The sequence below is a fragment of the Crocuta crocuta genome, unplaced genomic scaffold, assembly GCF_008692635.1.
Source record: "Crocuta crocuta isolate KB4526 unplaced genomic scaffold, BGI_CrCroc_1.0 scaffold184, whole genome shotgun sequence".
NCBI lineage: Eukaryota > Metazoa > Chordata > Mammalia > Carnivora > Hyaenidae > Crocuta > Crocuta crocuta.
In genome coordinates this window covers 5,546,387-5,553,560 of record NW_027530006.1, presented here as the reverse complement: position 1 = coordinate 5,553,560, position 7,174 = coordinate 5,546,387, and the positions used below count along the sequence as shown (strand labels likewise).

Here is a 7,174-nt window from a genome sequence, read left to right as displayed (position 1 = left end):
TAGTGTTTGCCAGAGGTGGGGGTGGGAGAAGTGGGTGAACCAGTTTATCAGTGTTTGGCTTTACTTAAATGATTTGAATACAATTTTTAAAAATGATGCTAGGACAAATCATTAGTTCTATGGCAAAACAAAGAACAAAGTAGACCTTTACCTAAGTATCATATATAATATTAAATCTGTGATATTTTAAAAAAGAAAAACTACAATATTTTGACAGTATCTTTATGACCTTCAGAAAGGTAAGAATTTGTTAAAACACAAAAGTGCAAACTTCAAAGGAAAAGATTAACAAAATACATTTATCTATCAAATCTTCTGAGTTCTGACCAAAGTTAACATAAAGAAAGTGAAATGAGAATTACACATTTGAAGATGATAGTTTTCAGTACTTATAAAAGGCAAAGGATTAATCAATATAAAAATAAAAATATAGAGAATTCCCACAACCTACAAAGAATAACCAAAAAATTGAGGAAAAGTCTTAACAGATACTTCATAGAAAGGAAATCTAAACAACAAAAATATGCCCAACATGATTAGTAATCTCAGAAATGAAAATTAAAACCACAATGACAGATCACGTCTTTCTGTGGGTGAGCATTAACCAGAGCACTTATATAGTATTTCTGGTGCATACAATTTGATATAACCACTTTGAAACGAATTGGGCATTATCTGCAAAACAAAAACAAAATAGCCATTTATTTAAAAAGTCATCTTAAATATGGCACACTGAACTCTAATATTCATATGGACCTCTCTTCAGTTTCTATTCCTATACCATATTGTTTCGATCACTCTGGAGTGAATTCTGTTTTTAAAGATATTTTTTTGTTGCAGAATGAAAGATGTTCTTGTTAAGTGAGGAGGCATGTCTTCCCTTCAGTATTCTTCTCTTTCAAAACTCTCTCAGGTAAAATTGGTCTCTCTTTTCCATCGCGGGTTCCATGGAGTGAGCTCACGGGTCTGTGAGACCCAAAACTTGAGAGCTTCTTTGTGCCTAGGCAGCTGCACCCTGCGGCGCTGCACCGTCACCATGCCACAAAACGAATATACTGAGTTACACCGGAGGCGCCATGGCTATCGTCTGGATTTCCTTGAGAGACAGACAAAGAAGGAAGGTCGAGAGGCTCATGAACATTGAAAGAAGGCAGAAGTGATGACTGGTCTGAAAGCTAAGCTCTACCATAAACAGTGCCATGCAGAGAAAATACAAATGAAAAAGACTATCAAGATGCATGAAAAGAGAAACACCCAGCAAAAGAATGATGAAAAGCCTTGACAAGGAGCAGTACCTGCATATCTACTGGACAGTGAGGGACAGTCCAGAGCTCAAGTACTTTCCAATATGATTAAACAAAAACAAAAAGAGAAAGCAGAAAAATGGGAAGTCTCTTTGCCCAAAGTTCGTGCCCAGGGAGAAACAGAAGTATTATAAGTTATTCAAAGAGGAAGGAGAAAGCGTGGAAGAGGATGGTTACTAAAGTCTGCTTTGTTGGAGATGGCTTTCCTCGAAGCCACCTAAATAGGAAAGATTCATTAGGCCAATGGGCTTACATTTCAAAAAAATGTCCCGAATTGAAAGCCACCTTTTGTCTGCCAATACTTGGTGTAATAAAGAATCCCTCATCCCCACTATATACATCTTTGGGTGTTATTACCAAAGGTACTGTCATTGAGGTGAACATGAGTGAGTTGGGCCTTGTGACACGAGGAGCCAAGGTTATTTGGGGGAAAATATGCCCAAGGTTACCAACAATCCTGAAAACGATGGATGCATAAATGAGGCCTTGCTGCTTTACAGCAGCCTGAGACAACTAACTCTTTACAATTACTGAAGACTACTCACCAGTTAAAAAGACACCATTACTGCAGTGGTTTCCAAATACTGCAAAACAGCCTTACATATCTGCAGCCATCAAGAGAACTATTTATTCTATTGCAAAAAACACTATAAGAGCCCAGGTTTACAAATTGGTCTTTATTTTTTATTCTGGTTAGCATTTAGATCTGAATTATTTTTCAAAAAGCAATTACAGGGTAGCCTGGGTAGCTTAGTCGATTAAGTGTCCAACTCTCGATTTCAGCTCAGGTCATAATCTCACAGTTAGTGAGTTTGAGCCCCCTCATCAGACTCTGTGCTGACAGTGTGGAGCTGCTTGGGATCCTCTGTCTCTCCTTTCTCTCTCTGCCTCTCTCTCATAAAATAAATTTTAAAAAAGATTTTTAAAAAAGATCAATTTGTCAACCTCTCCAACACCACTGAAAAAAGAGTTTGAATATGATCGCTTTGAATTTATAAATTGAATCAGAGAATAATTTAAATTTTAAAAATATTGAGTATTCATATGAAAAAGCATGCCATATTTTTAAATTAATTTAAATCATCCTATGTCCTTTGTAATTTTTGCATTGTACATTTATTGTGATATTTGCTTTATATACTTAATAACTTGTATTGTTTTTGTGAAAGCAAACATTTTATCCACTGCATTTTAATACTTTACTGAGATATAACTGAATTAAAGTAAATTGCACATATATAAAATGAGCAACTGATAAATTTTCACATATATCTACACCTGTCAAATCATTAACACAATTGAGATAGTAAGCATATTAAAAAAAACAAATTTTGTACCTCTTTATGATCTCTTACTCTTTTTTATATCCTCCAATATGCTTTTGTTCACTATGCATCAGTTTGGATTTTCTAGAAATTTAAATAAATGGAATCATACCATATACATATTTATTTTTTCTCTGAATTTACTCAGCATCGTTATTTTGAAACTAATCCATTTGGTTTGGAAATTTCTTAACAAGTTGAATATACACCTGCAATACAACCCACAAAATACAACAAAGAATTTATCCAAGAGAAACAAAAGCATGTGCCTAAAAACTTGTTGTTGATTTACCTTGGAACTGTTTTGTTTAGAATTTTTGCAGTTATATTCTTAAAGTAAGTTGTTATTCAGTTTTCTTGTAATGTTTTTGTCTGGTTGGGGTATTAATATTCAGCAAATAAAATGAGTCACAAGACATTTCTTCCTATTCATTATTATTGAAAAGTTTGTGTATGATTATATATATTTTTTGCTTTTTACACATGCTTCCAGTTATGGAATGAGTAAGTCATGGGAATAAAAGGCAAAGCATAAGGAATATAGTCAATGATATTGTAATAGAGATTTATGGGGACAGATGGTAGCTACACTTGTGAACATAGCATAATGTATAAACTTGTCAAATCACTATGTTGTACATGTGAAATTAATGTAATATTTTGTGTCAAATATACTGAAAAAGTGTTTTTACATATGACTGACTATATTTCTTCTTTCTTTGGTGAAATTTACCAGATAAGTCAAATGGACCAGAAACTTTATGGGCGTATTTTTAACTATAAATTCTAATTATTTACTAGATATAGGAATTCATAGGTTATTTATTTCTGTATGAGCTTTGGTACTTTGCATACTTCAAAATTTGTCCATTTTATCTTCCTTATAGAATATATTATGATAAGGTTATTATTAATAATATTTCCTTATTATCCTTTTTAATATCTGCAAAAATCTCCAGCAATATCATCTCTTCTCATTCATGATAATGGTAATTCTTGTCCTCTCTTTTAATGTATATCAACTTTACTCATTTCATTGATCAAAAAGAATTAGTTTTTGGTTACATTGATTCTTTTGAACTTTTCTCTGTTTTCTTGGTCATTAATTTATGCTCTGATCCTTATTATTTCTCTTCTCTTTTTACTGGGTTTGATTTACTCTTTTCTTAATTCTTTTGGATAGAAGTCATTAATTTAGGGCTATTTTTAAAAAATCTAATATAGGTATTTTAGTGCTATAAATTTTCCTCTAAGTATTTCTTTAGCAACATCCCAAAAACTCTGATATATTTTTTCTTATTTAGTTCAAAATAATTTGTAATTTTGTATTTGATTTTTTCTTTGACCAATGTGGTATTTAGAAATGTTATTAAATTTTAAAATATTCAGAGATCTTCCGGAGATGATCTTATTTTGGTCTAATGTATTTCCACTGTGTTCACAGAATCCTTTTAAATTAATTGAGACTTGTTCTACGGCCAAAGTTATAAACTTGTCTACTTTTCTTGCAGTTCTATTCATGAATACTTGATTCCTGAAGCTCTGTTTTTAGATGCATAAAAATCTGTGATTGATACATCTTCACAACATAACAACCATCTTTATCATTATGACATGCTCCACTTTGTCCCTTCTAACATTCTTTTTTTTAAGTTTATTTATTTTGAGACAGAGAAAGATTAAGAGCATGCATGAGTAGGGGAGGGGCAGAGAGAGAATGGGAAAGAGAATCCCAAGCAGGTTCTGCATTATCAGCTAGAAGTCTGATGTGGGGCTTAAACTCACAAACTAGGAAATCTTGACCTGAGCCTACACCAAAAGTAGGGCACTTAACCAACTGAGCCATTTTGCTCTTAAATCAACTTTACTTTATATTAACATAGCCACTCCAGTTTTATTTTGCTGAGTGGTATGTCTTTATTTTTTAATTGATTTTTTCTTTTCTATTTCATGTATTTATATTCTAATCTTTAATATTTTNAGCATATAGCTGAGTAATGCTTTTGTACTCATTCTGAAAATCTTTGCCTCGGGTTATATTGTCCAGTTACATTTAGTGTTATTACCGATATAATTGAGTTTAAATCTACCATATTGCTATTTGTTTTCTCTTTGTTCCCTACTTCATTGCCTTGTGATGTCTTCCACTTTAGTAATTTTTATTATTCCTTTTTTTAAAAATTATGGTAAAATACTCATGTCGTATAAACTACAACTTAAGCAATTTTACGTATAAAGTTTTACAGGGTTGCAAGTATTCACAATGTCATGCAATAATCTCCAGAACATTTTCATCTCAAAACTCAATTGAAAAATGAGCAAAAGTCTTGAATAGACACTTCTCAAGTAAAGAGAAACAAATAACCAATATACACACAAAAAGATGGTCAACACCACACTACTTGTTAGAGAAATGTAAATCAAAATTATGAGATACTACCTCATACTCATTAGGATGGTTATTATGGAAAAATAAACAAGTGTTGGCAAGGATGTAGAGAATTAGAATTCTTTCTTGTATAGTGATACTGGGAATTATAGCTGCTATGGAAAACAGATAGCAGTTCCACAAAAAAGATATTATTACCAAATTATCATGATATCTAGCAATTTGAATTCTGAGTATATACCTAAAAATTGAAATTATTATTATTTATAATAGCCAAAAGATGGAAGCAATCAAGTGTCTATTGACGGATGAAAGAATAGACAAAGGTAGTACATACATACAATGGAATGTTATTCAACCTTAAAAGGGGAATAAAACTCTGATAAAAGCTACAACAAAAATGAACCTTGGAGTCATTATGCTAAGTAAAAATAAGCCAGTCACAAAAGGGCAAATACTACACAAGTGCACTACATAAGGTACCTAAAGTCATCAAATTTATAAATATAGAAAGTAAAATGGTGGTTGTCAGAGACTGGGAGAGCAGGAAATGGCGAGTTATTACTTAATAGGTATAGAGTTTTAGTTTGGAAAGCTTTGGAGACAGTGCTGATCATTGAAAAACAATGTAAGTGTACTTAATGCCATAGAACTAAACACTTAAAAATGATTAAAATGGTAAATTTTATGTTATTAATATTTTATGATAACAATAAATAAGATTTAAAATTAGAAAAGAAATGGCCAATGGATAGGAACAGAACTAAAAATCCATGAAGAAATCTAAATGTCTAATATGCCTAAGAGCACCTGGGTGGCTCAGTTAAGCATCCAACTTCGGCTCAGGTCACAATCTCATAGTCTGTGAGTTTGAGCCCAACATCGGGCTCTGTGCTGACAGTTCAGAGCCTGGTGCCTGCTTCTGATTCTATGTCTCCCTCTCTCTCTGCCCCTCCCCCACTCACACTGTCTCTATAAAATAAACATCAAAACAGTAATAAATGTCTAATATATATAAATATGCTCAGTTTTACTAATAAAATATGCAAATTTTAAAAGCAACTTTGAAATATAATTTGTGTATCATGAAGTGTAATGTTTAGTGGTTTTATTATGTTTATAGGGTATGCAACAACTACCACTATCCAATTTTAGAACATTTTATCATTCCAAAAAGAAAATCTCTACCAATGCAGTCACTCACTGTTTGCTTTACCCCCACTTCCCAACTGCTGATCTACTTCCTGTCTCTGTCAATTTGCTTATTTCATATAAATGGAACAGGACAATGTGTGGTCTTTTGTATTTGGCTCCTTTCACTAAGCATAATGTTCTGAAGTTCATTCTTGTTATAACATGTATCGAAATGTATTCTTTTTTAAGGCTGAATAACATGCATTGTATGGATGGACCACATTTTGTTTGTCCATGCATTAGTTGATGGACATCTGGGCTGCTTCTACTAGTAAAGTTGCTATGAGCATTTCTGTAAAAGGTGGGGTTTTTTTGGTGGACATTTATTTTCATTTTTCCTGTGTAAATATCTAAGAATGGAATTATTGGGTCATAGAATAACTGTTTAATCATTTGGGAAACTGACAGACTGCTTTCCAAAGTGGCGTCTTTTATTATCCCTGTTGGGGTTTTGATATCTCCACATCCTCATCAACACTATCTGACTTTTTGACTCTAGGTATCTTAGTGGGTCTTAAGTGGTTTTCCATTGTAGTGTTGATTTACACTTCCTTGGTGACTAAAGATGTCAAGTATCTTTTCATAAACCACTGCACTTCTACAGTTTGAGAGTCACTATACTTATCCTTGATTCTCTACTTCATTTTTGAAGACATCAACCTGTCCAAAGAGATTTCTTCAGCCTCTGAAAGCTTGACCTCAGAGGCATGAGACTAATTCCCATGTACTGTAACAGTGAGTAGTTCAGGCTTAAGAGAAAGATCAAGAGATGGCTGATTTCTAGAAGCCAAATGAAAACTTCAAGGTGATAAGCATGCATGTCGAAAGGAATGCACGGAAGACCTTATTCCAGTTGCTTTGTTTCACCACAGGGTACTGACACCCATTTGAATCCCACCTAGATGTCAGAGCTTCAGGCTTTTTCTCTTCTGGACCAATGCTACATGTGTTTCTCCCTGCAG

General features: G+C 33.1%; 1 pseudogene; it reads left to right on the top strand.

Annotated features, from left to right (window-relative positions):
- Positions 1-1,036: 1,036 nt before the first annotated feature.
- Positions 1,037-1,838, top strand: LOC144231316 (ribosome biogenesis protein NSA2 homolog pseudogene; annotated as a pseudogene).
- The last annotated feature ends 5,336 nt before the right edge of the window (positions 1,839-7,174 follow it).